The sequence below is a fragment of the Andrena cerasifolii genome, chromosome 15 (assembly GCF_050908995.1).
Source record: "Andrena cerasifolii isolate SP2316 chromosome 15, iyAndCera1_principal, whole genome shotgun sequence".
Lineage (NCBI taxonomy): Eukaryota > Metazoa > Arthropoda > Insecta > Hymenoptera > Andrenidae > Andrena > Andrena cerasifolii.
In genome coordinates, this window is record NC_135132.1 from 9,299,998 (window position 1) to 9,318,256 (window position 18,259).

Here is an 18,259-nt window from a genome sequence, read left to right on the forward strand (position 1 = left end):
AGCCACCCCCTTGCCTCTTGGCTTTCGAAAACTGTCGATATGGCTGGCTGTTGCACGCGGTGGCCCAGAAAGGGGAATAAATTTAGAGGAAAATGCGCAATTTTCAAGGGGCCCAGAAATCTTAGATTATAAATGGAAGTTGTGTGGAGACGAACGGGGGAGGAATATTGACTTCTAATTACGTGGACATGGATTCTTGATTACTTTGAATTCCATTTTTTGGGAAAGACGAGCCTGAAATTTAATTTGGGCCCTATGAGTGGTCCCAAATGGTAGTGGGAGCAATCGAGACGATCCGAATCACTGGAATTTCAATTTCTTTGAAAAGGAAAGATTGAAGTCCAATTCTGGGCCTCATGAGTGGCCTCAAATGATTTCAAGAGCGCTCAATAGGGCCCAATCCTGGTGAATTCCACTTTTCTCCACAATTAGGAGCTCAGGGTTCAATTATGGGCTCCATGAATGGTTCCAAAAAATTTCAAGACCGCTCATTAAGGCCCAATCCTTTTGAATTCCACTTTTTTCTAGAAATAGGCGCTCAGAGTTCAACTGTGGGCCCCATGAGTGGTCCCAAAAAATTCCAAGAACACTCAACAGAGCCGAATCCCTTTTAATTCCCCTCTTCTCCTGAAATACGAGCTCATAGTCCAATTTTGGGCCCCATGAGTGGTCCCAAATAGTGTCTTCATAGACTAAGTGATATTCTGCGTTATCTGCCTCGAAAGTCTTTCCACAGGCCGCCAGGGGGTGGGCATAGCGATTGTAGTTAGCTTCTGATGTCCAAGCGACTTTGGGGCCCTGGTTGGGTGAGGCGGATCAAAACAAGCCCGTGTCCATTCAACCAGGCAGGAAAGGCAGACACGGTCTCGATAGACGTATGTATCTAGATAGCACGTCTGCGTACACCGTTGAGCTGGGGGTGGTTTTCGAAGCCACGATGCGACAGGGGGTGGCCCCGTTTGAGGGAGGGGGGAGGATAAGCTGTGTCCTCTTTGGGGGGAGGAGGTGGTGGGCAGTCTCGTACACTTCTTGGGGTTCTAGTGGACTATTGCACAATTTGGAAGTTCGATTCGATTTGGAAGACTTTGAAATTTCAGAAGAACTGTCTTCCTTCTGTTCCTCACACGAACAATCGTATCTCCTGGAGAATCATTTCTTCGCTAGCACCTCAGGAGATATAATCAGCAATCATTCCAGCATCTCAGAAGTTCTCCAGGAACTTACGAATCTCATTGAAATTGAGAAGCTTGAGAATTTTATGAACGCTACATCTCCTGATCTTGAAGCGTGAGCATTTGAGGAACTTCGCAGTCCTCCATCTTCTTGACAAAGTTAGGATGCTTGTCTCGGAGCGATTACTCCCAGCTCTGTTGCGAGCGTGCATCTGAAGACAGAAGTTCCGGGCACAGAAGTTGAAGCACTGCTCGAAGATCTCGAGGAATTCAGTGTTTCACGGTCCAAAAGGCTGGCCCCGCGCTCGGCACTGCAACTGGTGGATCTCACGTTCGGATTCTCCGGGCACGGGCGAGCTTCCGAGTCAAGGACGATATATTTTTAAGCTCGATTGCTCTGTAATCATCCAGCGGACACTGTGCTTACGTAAGCCCTCCAACTGGTGCTCCATCGACGGCCAGCCCTGAAGAGCTTCGGATGCAAGTCGGGTGGAATTTATTCTGGAAAACATTTCACCTTTATTTTATCATGGATAATAAGATTCGCCACGATGCTGTTATGAAGTAATTTTGGTAGGAAAGGGGAAGAAGGTGGAGGTTGATGATTTTGTGATACTAGGGCTGAAGAGTTTGAATAGGGTTGGGGAAATTTTTGAGTGTACAAAATTTGGGACAGGGCACCCTTGCAGAGTCTACACCCTCGTGTTTTATTCGCCTAGGAAGGGGAAATATCGCGCAGCAACAGCGCTGTGTCAATTGGAGGGGGTGCTAGTGATGGGTTCGAACTACCGCCGAGCAAAATTTTCTAGAACAATATTTTAACTTGTTTCATTTATTTCGAAGAAATACTTGGTCGATTATTTACTTATGAATTTGGTAGGAAAGGAATAAGATTCAATTTTATAAGTCATGGATTAATGAAAAACACTAGAACTGGGATCTAGAGACTGCATTTGGGTGCGACACGTGGGATTCATCTCATGAATCATCATCTGAGTCTCTAATCACGGCAAAATTCAAGGGAAAAGTTAAGTTTACAACTGAAAATTGTTTAGTGGCCTCCAAAATGGGTCAACGAACTTGCACTGTCCCCGATCAGTCCCCATTCACCCAGAGAGCTTCTAACGAATCCTTGGACCCCCAAAATCCTCCACATCTTCAGCTCCCTCAATTCAAAACACACTCTTTTCGAAAAATAATTTAGTAATCACACAATTGCACTGAGATATCTAAGAAGACTAGATTAAATCACTGAGAAATGCCTTTCTACCGCTACAGTCTGTTTTTCGAGAATTGAGACCGTAGTTGGTACGGCGTAGCATACCATTGCTCTCAAAAAACAGACTGTAACACCGAATGGGTTCACATAAATCCTCCCGCAACGATCCAAAAATCCATTGCCACATCAAACTCTCAGGTGCTCCTTATTCACCCCCAACACATTCCACGGTAAACAACCCCAACTACCATTGCACCCAGCCCCAAAAATCCCCCCAAACCCAGCTTGCCCAAAATTCGCACAAGATGCCCTCGAGCGCCGCTTAAACCCATCACTACCAACCCCGAGTCGCACCGTCAGAGGGGTGGTTCGTTGGTGGGGCTCTCCCTTCGCGGCGTACTGGTGTGGGCGCGCACGAATCGGCCCTCGAGGGAGGGGGACAGAGGAGAGAGAAGTGTAAGTCGACGAGTAGCCGTGTGTGTCGCACTAAAATGTGACTCTAGCCAGTGGGGACCGTGTGTGTCGAGCGAGAGGAGCATCGTGCGCTGGAATTCCCGTTAGTTGAGGGAAAAAAACGAGAGAGAGAGAGAGAGTGAGAGGGAGGGAGGAGAGAAGGGGGTGCACGCGTACGAGCGTGGCGAAGGAGAGAGAGAGAAGAGAGAGGACTGCCCTGTCGGCGAGGAAGGGCTGGACGTGGACTGGGGTGGCAGTGGCTCGTGGAAACGCGCCCCGTCGCTGTCGACCAGGCATACCGTTCCGACGCAGCAGGTCCAGGGTCTAGCTGGACCAGAGAAGACAGTAGAATAGTCGGGGGTGCGCGGCGTGGAACCCCCGTTTCTCCCTGGCTCCAGAGGAAGCCGACGCGCTGGACTACCAGGGGCCGAGGCACGTCTACGCGGAACAACCTCCACCGGGGGGGGACCCCCAGCTGATATAATCGAGACCCCCCTCCTGGCCCCCCGTGGATGGACAGAGAGGGCAGGGACAGCGACTGGTGTAGCCGGAGCGACGAGAAACCGCGGGTCCTGTGTCGTTGGTCGTTCCCTGGTCCCGCCAGCAGTGTCTAGTGTGCAGGGGCATATATCGGGCGCGAGCCCGATGACTGTTTAGGGAACAGATTACCGCGTCGCAACTGTGAACTGTGATCGTTCTGTGCCGCGGAGGAAGGGAGCGCGGAGGAGGGGATCGCGACCAAGGTGTAGAAGAAGACAGGTGAGTCTTTTTCACCCGCCAGGGATGGCAGCCCTTCTTTCGAGTCGTTTCCGGGGATCGCTGTGTGTTGTGGATGCTCTGCTAATCTGTTTCTGATGAATAGGGCTTCTTTCATTGGGTTCTTCATGATGGTAGTGCTTTGGATCTTGGGCTGTCGAGGTCTGAGAGTGCTGGGTAGAAGAGTTGCAGAGTCTCCTGGTTGGGGGTTTGTGTTTGATATGGTTCTGTAGTTGCTTGGTCCTGCGAAGGTTCTTGAGATATGGTGGTGTCTTAAGAGCCTTTCTGTTGGGGTAGTAGTCCCAGCTTTGGGTGGATGTTGAAGAGCAAGCTTTACAGTTCCTGGTTATTGTGGAAGGTAGGCTCTTTTAGAGAATTGTTTGCGGGGACTGTTGCGCAGCAAGTTGGGACTCATTCATCAATGGTCATAGGATGACTTTCAGAGTCCCAGAGCCTTGGAATTCTGAGCAGGTTCTGCAGCTCCCCAGGCTGTCGCAGTAATCAGGAAGAACGTTGAAAATCCTTCTCTCAGTGAACACTTTAATCCTGAGGTGGGGGTCCTAGATCCTTTGAATTCTGAGCAAGCAGGTTCTATAGCTCCTCAGGATGTAATAGTAATCACGAAGGAAGGTGGGAATCCTTCTCTTAGCCAGCACTTCAATCCCAAGGTGGGAGTCCCAGATCCTTTGAATCCTGAGAGCGGATTCTTTTGAGGACTCTTTACTGTTCATCCTTCGTAGCCATTGTCATGGAGACACGTAGGACGTCTTCTATTCACCAGCGTTTATGCGTGGCTTAAGGATGGGGGCCTTAGGTCATTTGAGTCCTCAGGAAACAGATTTTCAATCCCCTAAATCGTGATAGCATCCTCCTTGGGGGATGATTTAGGCGCTAGACTGTTTATACTTCTGCTGGTTGCCTCAGGGCCCCTTCTGATAGGCAGCACTTACACAGTTTATTGGGATGGGTGTCCTAGGTTCTCTGAGTCCCGAGGAAACAGACTCTCAAGCTTCTAAATAGTAACAGTCTTATCGTTGGAGGATTTACATGCTAGACTAATTTTATTCTCATACCCATTTTCGTGGAGATGGATAGGGCCCCTTCCGATAGGCAATACTCACATAACCTCTTAGAACAGGTGTCGTAAGTCCCAAAATTCTTCAAAAACCAGGCTCCGCACCCAAATACACTTCTGTTCAAATTTATCATTCAAATCCCATCCAATTTCGAGACCCAAACATTTTAACTGCACGAATATTTCAACCTAGGAAAATCCATAAAAAAAAATCCCCAGCCCCATTTGCTGCGTGTAGACAATTTTTATCGCCCCACCAGCGATCATCGATGGCAGTCAGCGACGCTTCGCGATCGTTTCAAGCTCGTCCTTCATGTTTACGAGCGGCTTAACTGTTTGGTCGATCGGCCACGGAAACGCGATGGGGCCGTTTAATGTCACTGTCGGGAATCGGTCGAAACGTGGACGTGGAGATAATCGAATCAGTCCACTGGCAAGATGGAGTCCCGCCCAAGATGGTATTCCACTCGAATGAGGATGAGTTTAGCAGTGAACGAAGGGGACTCGGTCGAACTCTGCTGCAATCGAGTTTGGATCGATTCAGTTTGAAACAGGGTAAAGGGGGTAAAAGACACCCCAGTTTTTGTGGCCCGATGGCTCGTGTATTCATAATAAAAGCGCGCGTCGGGGCTGATAGCGCGGGTCTCTTGTCGCGTTCCATTAAATTTCGTGCTGGTACAGTGTCAGACAAAAGTATGGGGCAGCCTAACCCGGCCCTATGTTCTTCCGGGTTTGTTGGCTTCGCTACCATCTTATTAATCGTCAAGGTAGTTCTACTACAAGATAGTACTGTATAAATCGCAGAAAAAGGCCAGAAAATTTGATTTTTTTTTTATCCAAAAATGAGATAAAAGAAGCGTTAAAAATCGAAATTAAGAAAATCTGACGACGTCACCCGATTCCTCGTTTAAAAATGAGTGAAAAATGTTCAATGAACTTTTTTCATACGAGCCTCCGTTTTCGAGTAAATCGCGTTTCAAAATTGTGCGCTCGGCGGCGCTGGCAACCATTTTTGAACCCAATTATCTCGAAAACGGAGGCTCGTAGAAAGAAAATCTTTTCACGCTTTCGGCTCATTTTTGAAAGAGGTATCACGCCCAGCGTGACTTTTATTCAATTTTACTTTTCAACCCCAATTTTTACACACTTCGTTATTTACATCGAGTTCTCCGCGAAACGTGTATAAAAGACCTCAAGGGAGCGATAAAAGTGTGAAATATTGAGAGAACAATGCTCCACCTTCAAGGAAGCTTCGCGGAAAAACGAGGTTACCCTTTTGTCGGGCTTTTTTTAGAGCTCGCTAGACCAATGCTCCGCGCCCCCATTGAAATTCGCATACTTTTGGCTGGCAGTGTAGACAGAGCACGCGATTCTTCCGGTTGCACGTCCTGCCCATTGATATTCATGCAGCGACACTGGAATGCTTCGCTATTTTCCTCAATTTTTTTTTTGTTTTTTTTTTGCGACGCTATCAAACGGCTTGCTTGATTATATCGTATCAGAGACACAGAGCGACGCGCCGATATTTCTGTAACGACCACTCGAGGCTCAAAAGACTCGTTTCGAATTCAAATTTGAGTCCAAAAAAAAAAAGGAATAATTACAAAAGTTTCGTTCCACATCTTGTTTCCGGAGCGATAGTTACGCCAGCTGTTCGGCTGCTCTGCTAGAAAGCGTCGTCCGACGTTAATTAATTCGTTTAACGAGCTCAATTTAGGATATGCACGTATGCGACTCGTGGCCTCGTTAGATGTTCCTCGAATTTTGGGAAGAGTTTCGAATTCCCGACCCATTAGCACTCTCCCGTGATCTGGAGTGCTCGTTTTTTATTCGATATGCTTATAAACGAAAGAAAAAAAATAAATCGTAGATGGTGCAATTTTGAATTATTGTACAAATAATTTGGTATCTTTAAGTGATGTTAATCAATCCTTCAAGTAATAACAGCCTTGAATATTTAGGAAAATACAAAAGAAAATACTACGGTTCAAACAAAAATGCTCGTGGTGCGTTCGAACCCATCACTACTTTCATCGAACCAGCCGCAGTCGCATCTATCTTGCAAATTAGTCATCCTCGACTTTCTTATTGCGCGTGATTGAGATTTATCGATAGACTATGGCCAAATCAGTCGGGCCTGGATGTTTACACTACTCTCCACTTGATGTTGCTCGTGTTCCAGCGAACAAGCACGTTTAATTCAGGCTCAAAGTGGAATAGGCAAGCGCGCGGTCAGACGCACGAACTCGTACTTGACCCGCTTACCAACTGGTTTCTTTTTAAGAACGAAAACCAAGGAACCTTGTTAAGCTTGCTGGGAGGCTGCAATTCACACAAGACCGCGTTAGACTTGTTCTAATTGAATCGGTGGATTTAGGGGTTGCTTTGGGAAGGGGTGGAAATGGGTTTACCTTGAACTCGACCACTGGCCAGCAAAACAATCCAAAAGTCCAGACTTTCCCACAGCAAGAACTGAGTAAACCTGTAGAAATTTAAGAACTCCACTAGCTGCCCTAGTGTACCACTACTGAACCTTCAAAATATTTAAAAATATTGCAAATAGGTAGCCGCAATTTTAAATACTTCATAGCACTTTTTATATACCTCCAAGTTAAATCTAATTAAGTTTCCACTCAGCTCTAAGTTAGTTCTATATTAGACACACGTTATATTTAACTTAGGTCTATACTACTTCTATGTCTGAACAAATGCCGTCCTATACTCCTAACAATTCCCCCCCTCCCAAAATATTTCAAACAAGTCTAACTCAATTCCGCATTAAATTTCAGTTAAGTCTAACCTAACCCAAAACCTCATCTAACTTAGCTCTACTTTAAAATATCAATCAGATCCCGGTTGGCTCTACATTTCGATCAAAACTCCCAGCCCCATTGTCGCGGACGTAATGAAACAACTCCACCCCCGTCGACTTATCGCTCCGTTATCGCGCCGCTATTCGTCGCCCAGCAAATTATTTCCGTTAATTACACGGCCCCTGAAGTCCCAGCAATTATTCCTCCCCCGTGCCACGAACAATGCAAAACATTTTCCGCCGTATCGCTGGGTTATTCACACTTGTTTGGCGCCTCGGCCGCGCGCGCCCGTTTCTGCTCCACGAGGATCTGTTAATTAATTACATTCCATTGAATTATAATACCATTCTCTCCTGCTCTGAGCCAGCCCTCCACCCTCCCACTCCTCTGCGATGTAAATTATTAAAATAATCCAATTTCATTTGCAGGTTGGTATGCTACTTGCGCGGGAAATTGGTGCCAGGGTATTTGTTTTTCAATCGACTTATTGGTAGAGATTGGATGATCAAGTTGCTTCCTTAAATGTAGCAAGTAATGGGAATAGTGTGTTTTAATCGATGTTTAGATTACTGTGGAATGTTTACATATATGTCTTCTGGGGAGGGGGGTGGGGTGTAATTAATATCGTTCTAAGTTTTAAGTGGTCATTCGTTCAGAAATTGGTTTTAATTCGTGAATGAAGATAGTCGATTCTTCGTCTATTTTAAGTGGTCACAGAAGTAGGAACTAATTGCTTTAATAATTCAATATTCAACTGTAGAACAACTTCGCTACCCATGAATGTGAAATTAATGTTCCAAGTATTTCCTAGCATGTTTCCCCAGCATTCACCTGCCATTTATTCATAAATCCATTTACATTCACCACAAAAAGAGGTTAAGTCTTCTTTCCAATAAAAACACTGACTCCATAACCTCAAAAAAAAAAATCGCCGAACACGCTTAAATTAACCTCCATACTTTCTGATCTCAATGCATCCTCAAACTATTACGCAGATTAAAAGCTAACACCGCGAAAACAATTTCTCCTCGAGGATATAGCAATATCCACCAAGTATCGTCTCCCGGAACTTCCATCAGATATTGAATTTAACTCGCATCTTTAAAGAATCGACCCATTAGAACGCGGCGGAGGGTTCGCTCGGTGGAACGCACAGAAGTTCCAACAACTTTGCCACAGTTTTCCAGGGGAAAAATCGCAGGAAACGAGGAAAACGGTAGTTTCACCGTCCATTGAGCTGCTGCTGTCTTTTAATCGCTTGCCTTCCTTCAGAACTTCCTTTATTTATTACCCCCAACGGAACTCGCGGACAACTTCTTCTTACCACCTGTACACCGCTCCGTTCAACTGCAATTAAACTATTTACACCATCGGCTTCCCTAGTTACTTTCTAATTTCAGCGAAAGCCACTAACTACATTTCACTCGAGAGGAATTATTCCCCCATAGAACAAAAGAATACCTTAATTCCCACAGCCATGTTTCCCCTAGTAACCACGAGATGGCGCTGACAGAAGAGCCAAGCACCGAAGCTTCTCATTAACAAATTAATAACTGCCTTCCTACTTAACATAATCCACTGCAAATTGCAGGGAGAATTCGCAGGAGATCCTAACCTCCTAACATGGTTTCCAATTGCAACATCGCCGGAAGTGCGATTCCTTCGAGGAACACATCCGGTCTGCTATCCTTCACGAGCTAACAAAATGTGTTTCTTCCAAGTGGTGTAGTTTTAATAATTAATGCAAAACTTTCAGCGCACGTTGACTTTTAAGTTCAGCTTCCCATAAGTAGATGGGGTTGGTTAGGTTTCTGCGTTAGAACATGAACTGCAGCTGTCTGTAGGATGCGATTGAAAGAGCAAACGTGGGGATCAAGATGGAGGGTTGCTATGGCCGTGGATTAAACAGCTTTATCTTCCTAAATCGTGGGGACTCTTGCTCTTGTAGCTTCTTTCCCATTGGGGGAGGCCCTCTGCCCGTTGCATTGCGGTAGATCGATGTACCAGAGTTCAGGGTTACGTTGTAAGGCCTCCTCGTCGTCGACGGAGCCTGCAGTCGCACGTGCGCCGCGTTCGTCAACGACAATGCGCCATTTTCCCTTAGAAATTTCCTTAATTCTCCCCAAATCGATCTCGCTCCGATGGTTAACTGCAAATTATGCTTGGAGGGGCATAATTCCCTAGGAGGAGCCTTTATCTGGTGACTTCTTTGCGTCGTAGTGATAGATAGAAGAGTTTTATCTTGAAAATGTGGATAATATTCATTTGTGAAGGGAAAATTTTTGTTCCAAGTACAGAGAATGGAGGGTTTCCTTTTTGGTTGGTGTTGGCGAGGTCCTGGGCCCTTTTCTAGGGATTTTAACCTATAACTTTCTGTGAATGAAGATCCTTAACCTCAATTTTGAATATCCACTACGATTTAATTCAAGCAGAATTTGGAAATTCTATGGCATTGACTTGTCTGCATTTGTTTAGTACTTTTTTTTAACAACAGTACTCTGTATTTTACAATTAATCGCAGATATAATGTTGCCATTACAAAATTCCCCAAAAACACTGATGGAAGTGGCTTCCACGTGATCCTAAATACATCAAAAACGTAAGGGAATTTTTTTTCTGCGACCCACCGCTCTCGGGATAACCGAGTTTGAAGATACATGCCCGAACTGACGAGCACACATATTCTAACTCAATTATCTCGGAAACGGAGGCTCGTAGGAAGAAAATTTGTTTTACATTTTCGAGAGATTTTTGGACGAGGAATCGCGTGGTGTCGTCGGATTCGTTTATTTTTCACTGTCAACGCTTCTTTCCCGCGATTTAGCTGCTTTTAACGCGCGCGTTCGCTGTATCTCGCTGCGGGCGGCGATAAAAAGTGAATTTGTTAAGTCCACAGCAATGCTGCGATCAATTGACCGTGGATTAAACGCCCCCGGTGGAAATGACCAGCCGATATCATCGTGGCTCTGCAAAATTCACGCTCGATCCGATTCCACAGCGACTTTGGGCACGTTCCAGGGAGATTATCCCTCGGAACATCTGCTATTACGCGGTTCCCTGTAAAATCCAGGAAACCTCGCTTCATAATTCCCCGCGATAACTTGGCCCGCCAAACAAACACACGGTCCCTGCAAAAGTCCCGCGATCTAGATTGAAATTAATCCAATCGCAGTTTGAGCAACTGCAAATGTGCAATTCTGCACAGGAATTAGTGACGTTCTGGTTCGTTTCCCTTGACCTTCCGTTTACTTTCTGACTAGAAATTATAACTTCGGGTCGAGGTACGAGTCTTTACGTTATATCTCGATTCGAGGATGTTACTTTTAGGTCTAGTATCTACTTCAGGCCATATTACAGATTTTCCGAGCCCCTTAAATTTATTTATATTTTTAAAATATATCTACCAAATTAATTACTAATTTTATCATTATACCTACGTACAATTTGTTTTTTAAAATTTTTATTAAAATTTAAATTTTTTATCTAATTAAATAAATTGTTAAATTATCCTTAATGAAATTAAATTAACTTAGACCTAGTATGGGCCTCACGCAGACCTCACCGAGTTCTAAACTAGATATCAAACTCGAGCTTCCCTCCTGGCTGTACTAAGTTGCAGCAGAAGCTGACATTCAAGAGGCACTGATCGCCAAACTAAAGGTCAAGCTCCAGATAGAAGACCGTAAGACCCAAGGATGATGCTATATCATCTAAACTTGGGAAGGAATACTATAAAAACTGACCCCGAGCTGGACGGAACAAGTCCATCGACTCGACCCTCAAGCCTCGCAAACAATCCCACGCAAACTTCACCCCCATCGTTCCAAGGTTTGCCAAGAAAGCAGGCTACCCCTAATAATGGGACAAACAGAAGCGAAGCCTCCCTGCTATCGATTCGCCGCCCCAACAGCGGCGACTGAAGCACCAAAGGGGATAGCAGGACCGAGCAACAGCCCCGTAATCGCCGGAGGATTGGCCGAGCGCGATTAGCAATTTTGCTGGAGATTCATTGCTATTCCGCATGCACACGGTGTGGAAACTAGGCCGCTCCATGGATGATAAAACTCTCCCTTAACGAAAAGTCTAAACGAGAACCAGCCCCATCCTCGTGCTCCCGATCCATTCGTTAGATAAGTGGAAGCGGGCCATTAGCCCCGCTGCGAACGTACCGCGACTTCATGCCCCGTCCTGCCACCCCGGTGGCTACTCGATCCGATTTTTTCCCATCTACCCCTGGCCCAGGCGGATGGCTGCTGGAGATTGGTATTGAAAAATCAAGCGAAATGTGCAGGCTGCAGTCACTAATTGGGGCTGAAAGCGAGCTTTGGGGTGGGATGAAGCGGTGGCCGGGGGGATAAGTTGAAGTGATGGGTGAGAACGGGGTGGAATGTTTGGAGATGCGGTGGATGGCTTGGGTGACTGGGGAGATGGTTCTGAAGAGTGCAGTGGGCTAGGTCACGCCCCTAAAAACTCACCTCCACAACACGAATTCCTCTTTCACTCCTCAAACCCACTCTTCAAAAAACCCAACCCCTCAACACTATTTTCCTTCCATTTTCCGAAAGCAATTAATCTTCAACCCCATTTCTGTTTCGTTTTTTTAAAAATTCACCCTCTCATCCCCATCTCCCTTTCATTCCTCCCAAATCCACCCCCAACACTATTTTCCTTCCATTTTCCAAAAACAGTGACTCCTCAACCTTATTTCCGTTCCACTCTTCAAAAAATCTACCCCCTCAACCCTGTTTCCCTTCCACTCTTCAAAAAACCCACCCCCTCAACACTATTTTCCTTCCATTTTCCAAAAGCAATCAATCCTCAACCCCATTTCTGTCTCGCTCTTCAAAAAATTCACCCTCTCATCCCCATTTCCCTTTCATTCCTCCCAAATCCACCCCCCCAACACTATTTTCCTTCCATTTCCCAAAAACACTGACTCCTCAACCCTATTTCCGTTCCACACTTCAAAAAATCTACCCCCTCAACCCTATTTCCCTTCCACTCTTCAAAAAACCCACCCCCTCAACACTATTTTCCTTCCATTTTCCAAAAGCAATCAATCCTCAAACCCATTTCTGTCTCGCTCTTCAAAAAATTCACCCTCTCATCCCCATTTCCCTTTCATTCCTCCCAAATCCACCCCCCAACACTATTTTCCTTCCATTTCCCAAAAGCAATCAATCCTCAACCCCATTTCTGTCTCGCTCTTCAAAAAATCTACCCCCTCAACCCTATTTCCCTTCCACTCCCCGAAGAATCTACCCCCTCAACCCCATTTCCTTTCCCAAAAGCCACCCCCACAACACAATTTCCCTTTCACGTACCAAGAACACTCGTCCCTCAACCCAATTTCCCAGAAACCACCCTCGACTACAATTCCTCCCATTTCCATCCCCTTTGCCACAATTCCCACCCCCCGGTTCGCTGAAGCAACGACACATCGCAACGCTTCCCTTGGGAAAAGTATACCAAGCTGCGGAAGACCGTGACGACGAAGCTTTGAACGATTAGAAACGATTAGAGTGCGACAGGCGTTACGCGGTCTAACGAGCCGCGGGTCGCGACAACAACAACAACAGCCGTTCGCCGAGGGTAATTGCAGCCGCGGCTGGTTGGGTCCGGGTTGGGTGCGATCCCGTCTCCTGGATGCCGCGTCTCCCGTTGACGTTTCGAGAGAGGAACGTTTTCCACGCGACACGGTCGCAGAACGCAAACCGTCTTCCATTGCACACGCTCGTGTTTCACGCTGACAGCCTCGAAAACGTCGCGCAATTACCATTCCGCCGCGTTTAATTGAAGGGGGCGCGACCTGGATGGCTCGCCGGGTCGTTTCTCTTCCTTTCTTTCTCTCTTCCTCCCCCGCCGTGGCGGATCGTTCGGTGCCGCTTCCTGCGTGCACGCTGCAACGAATGTTTACGTTGGTGTTTTGATTTAAGGGGTCATGCTCAGTCAGGAGGCCGAAAAGAAGGGTGGTCTTTGGAAATTTTTTACTCAAAAGCTATAACACATTTCGCAGAAAATCTTTTTTCCTTTTAAGGATTGCATCTAGTACCGTGCATCGTATTTTTTTTATTTAAAAATATTTATTAATAACTAAGTTATTGTCTAAAATACAAAATTCAAAAGAATTTACTTATTATATTATATTATCTAGTATTTTAAAGATGGCTGATGTTTAAAGTGAAAGTTTCAATTTTTCAAAAAATCCTTCGTTCAAATACTAGATGATATAATATAATAAGTAAATTCTTTTGAATTTTTTATTTTAGATGATCGACTTTCGAGCAGCAGTGGTCGCCGCAGAAGCCTTTTTTTAGAGAACCTTCGAGTGATGGACAATAACTTAGTTACTGATAAATATTTTTAAATAAAAAAAATACGATGCACGGTACTAGATGCAACCCTTAAAAGGAAAAAAGATTTTCTGAGAAATGTGTTATAGCTTTGGAGTAAAAAATTTCCAAAGACCACCCTTTTTCGGCCTCCTGACTGAGCATGACCCCTTAAAGCCACATCTTTCATATTTTAATTTTTTAATGCCGGTGGCAGAAATTAATTTGTAATTATTTTCACTGCGGGGCTACATTCGACTTTTATGCGAGAGGGAAAATACTGTCGTAGATTGAAAAATTTATTGTGAAATTAATAATTTAATTAGCAAGTTGCTAGTAAATGCAGCCACAGTGACGCAATTTTTAATAGTTTCTGTATTAATAAATTTGAATAGGAACTCAATAATAGATCACCGTAGATAAGGGTGTCCCGAATAAATTCGCAGAGGTCTAGTTCAATCTTAACATTAATGCAAATCGTGAATGAAATCGAGGAAGGGGAGTTTTTAATAATTTTCAATTTCCTTCTCTGAGACTTAATCGTACAAGTAAAAAACCTCGTTCTCCCATTTTTCCTTCCTTTTCTTTTGAAGAAAGAGTACTCGCTTTACGGCTGACCATCCCCCACAGTTCAATATTTTTAGCACCAAGGACCAGACGGTCTAATTTCGTCCCCTTTTGACCCGGTTTCGGTGCACCTGATCCGTGGAGGATATGACCCACCTTCGAGCCTCGAGAATTCGATATAGGGATCCCTTTCTGTCCGTGAGCCTGAGTTCACGGTATCAAAGGAGCCCGAACATGCACCGAGGCTTCCCTTCAGACTCTTTTCTCTCTTGGAATAATTAAAATCGACAGATCTTGTCTTGCTTGCATTCAGCAGAAAAAAAATGCCAATATCATTTGCAGATCCACTGATGCAAATATGACGCAATAGTAATTATAAGCAGTAGGGATAATAATAATACTAGCAGGAATAATAATAATCATGGTAATTATATTCGTAACAGTAGAAGCAATATTAATAATAATTTACCTCTAATTAGCACAAAATTACGAAAATTTTCAAAGTTAAAAAAAAAAGCAAAAAAGGGGTTCATAAAATTTAAAGTAATCACTAAGTTTCCCCCTTCTCAAATTGGCCCCCGAAAGAGTCAACAAACCCTTCCTCGCCAACTGCGCAATATTCATGATACAACCCCCAAATCCACTACAATCATCCTGCCCAATTTTCCCAGCACCATAATTGACAAAACGGTTGCCATCCAGCTTATTTCGCCCGATAAATCGAGCCCCTAATACCTGTGTAGCCAACGATCGCCCAATAACATTTACCCAGCACCTCTATCCAGCAAAGCACAAACAATAACATCGAGCAACAAATATATCCCAGCAGTGTATTCCGACAACAAATGAATAATCCATTCAACATCCCCATTCCTGTAATAGGAACCTGTGCAAACCAACGTGATATACCATTCCCAATCAATTTCATAATTAATTACAGTCGAGACGCACGTTCAAAGTGGAATTTGAAAATTTTTTCTCGCGAGAAAATTGGGGGCTTCAAATTTTTTCGCGCGGGAAAATTGGAGGTAGGAAAATTCGAGATTGCGAGTTTCTCCTCGCGAGAAAATTCGCGATTTCGATTAATTCCCAATGGATTATGTAATTAATAATATTCGAGGGAATCGTTCGAAGTAGAATTTGAAAATTTTTCCACGCGAAAAGAATCGGGGATCTCGAAGTTTTCCATATGAGAGAATTGGAGATTTCGAGTTTTTCCTCGCAAGAAAATTGGAGATAGGAAAATTCGAGATTGCGAGTTTCTCCTCGCGAGAAAATTCGCGATTTCGATTAATTCCCAATGGATTATGTAATTAATAATATTCGGGGGAATCTTTCGAAGTAGAATTTGAAAATTTTTCCACGCGAAAAGAATCGGAGATTTCGAAGTTTTCCATATGAGAGAATTGGAGATTTCGAATTTTTGCTCGCAAGAAAATTGGAGATTTCGAATCACCGAGTGTCCGCGGGAGTTCCTCGCCCCCGATTCGCTACGCTGCTGGGTTCGGGCCGTTTTCCAAACGGTGGAACGAAGGTCGAGTCGAATAGGGGTTGGCCAGGAGCCAAGAGACCAGCGTGGAGCCCTTCTTCGTCGGGGTATAAATTCACGGGCACGGTGGTGTGCCAGCGTTCCAGCTGTTCCTGACACGAAGACGAGTTTCCTTTTGTCCGATTTAATTGAATTCGGCCAGGTCCACCTCATTCTTCTTCCCTCCCCACGTTGTCGTTAGACCCGCTGGCCTGAATCGGGGGCAACACAATCGACTTTGCGCCTTTTTCCGCTTTGTCTCACACATTTGTTGGCGATTCTTGACGCTGTTCCTAGATCGAAGCTGCACCTCGTCCCTTTTCCAGTCACAGCCTTCTCTACTAAGATTTCCGAACCCAAAAAGAATTTTTCTTTTCTTTCTCAGATTTGTGGGACTTTTGAGAACCTTGTGCAGGGTTCACCATTTATTTGAGTGCACACATTTTGCTGTTACTTTCTTTTTAAAAATTAAATTTTGTTTGTGGAGTTTGAATAAAGTGATTTCAAGTTTCTTCACTCCACAGAAAATTGGAGATAGCAAAATACCAATACTCCCCACGAATCTGTCCAATTCTCCTCTCAAAATTTCCCCCCTTCCAATTTTTCCCTTTCCTTTAAACCCACTTCGAACATTCGAGTAACCAGATCTCTGCAAACTATCTTCATCAGTGTCCAACTTCAACCCATCACTACTTTGATCACCTCCCGACTCCAACCCATCACTACTTTGACCCCTTCCCCGCTTCAACCGCCAATTTCGCCACAAACAATCCCCCCGCCTTCGCCACACTCAAACCCCATCAATCTTCCTCAATAATCCCCGCAAAATCCCTTCAAACCACGTCAAACTAACCAAAACACCCCCCTCAACCACAAAATAACACTAAACTCGGAAAAATCGTCTGAAACCTCCCCGAAAAAATCGACGACACGCCGCGCCACACGCCCGAGCAATCGATAAATAAATAAAAAAGAAACCCAGTAATCCGCCCAATAAAATTGCCACCGAAATAGCACTTTTGCCTGCTTCGCGGCCTGGTCGTTGGAAAAACAACGAGTGGGAAGAAAAAACAAGCAGCGAGGCGAAACGTGCTGCAAATAAATCCATACTCTAACCCAGCAATATCGTTCTTGCTGTCGTGGGAGGAAGGGGTTGCAGGAGGGGGCGACCTCGTTAAACGCGTAATGGATAACCGATACTGGTGGCAGGATTAAAGGCAAAAACTGGGTCTGAATCGGAATTCAGATCGTCGATCAGCTAAACGAGTCGCGACATGCGAGATCTGTTGTCTGAGGAGTATTCCTAGGCGAGTCGGAAAGCACAGCATCCGTTTGGTTCGTTCTGCGAACGATCCCTCGTTCATTGCTCGTCGCTGGAGAATTTCGGGTGCAAACAGAGAGGGTGGGACCGCGATCGGTGCAGTCCGTGTTTGTGCTCCCAATTATTAGTTAACCGAGTGCAAACTTTGAGAATGTTTATTGTGTTTGGTGTAGGTAAATTGTGGGGGGAGGTGGGTGATTTTTTTTTGAGGGGGTGGGGGTTGTGGATTTGGGAATTCGGGTTGACTTTTGCATGGGGAGATTGGTTTGGGGGAATTGTTTGGCCGATTGGTTTCTAGCTCGAGTTTTGGGGAAGTTGAATGGCTTTTTGATTGAGAAATTTGTGGGGGGTAATGTCGGTTAGATGGGTTTTTTTGGAAGTTTTTTTTATGTCAGATTTGGTCGAAATTTGATGCAGGAGTCATTGCTTTCAACGTGCTTTCAAATTAGTCACCGAACAGAGGAATTCTAGTTTTTGACTTTGGTCAGTTTTGCAAATTTTATATTTTTTTATTCGAAATTTCTTAGAGATGTTCGACAAACATACATTGGATATTTTTGTCTGCTATTTATCTATGTGTTTCGGCTAAACTGTCACCAAAAATTCACTTCGCTAAAGTCAATCATTACATTTCTCCAAAATTGGCGACAGAATTCGAAGAACAACCCTCTGCGTCGTACCAAAAATGAATTTTGTATCAACCCGAGCGTACCCTGCCTCGCGTTTCTTCGCCCGGAAGTGAATTTAGTGGCTTCCCCTGTTTATCGCTCGCTGCGGGTGCGCAGGACACCAATTGCCCCATAAATAAATAAATACACCTCTGGTCGTAAATTCCACCCCTTTACCAGCCCTTATCGTGCCCCAGCAGAAGAGCGTAAAATTCTGTCTGAATTTTCGCATCCGCAACCCTCGAAATTGTATGTTTTCAAGCCTGGGTGGGTTCTAAACACGTGGAGGCAGACAAAAGGGGGTGTGTAACATAGGGGTTGTTTGTCAGGCACCTGTCCTCTATTCAAGTACTAC

The 18,259-nt window shown here is 44.9% G+C and overlaps 1 protein-coding gene across 1 annotated transcript in view; it reads left to right on the forward strand.

The window, feature by feature from the left end:
* The first annotated feature begins 2,932 nt into the window (after positions 1-2,932).
* The window catches only part of LOC143376765 (solute carrier family 7 member 14), a 48,312-nt gene continuing 32,985 nt past the window's right edge, over positions 2,933-18,259 (forward strand). Inside the window, exon 1 of the mRNA XM_076827408.1 lies at positions 2,933-3,603. The gene's annotated coding sequence lies outside the window, so the exon portion shown is untranslated. The remainder of the gene's footprint in view (positions 3,604-18,259) is intronic.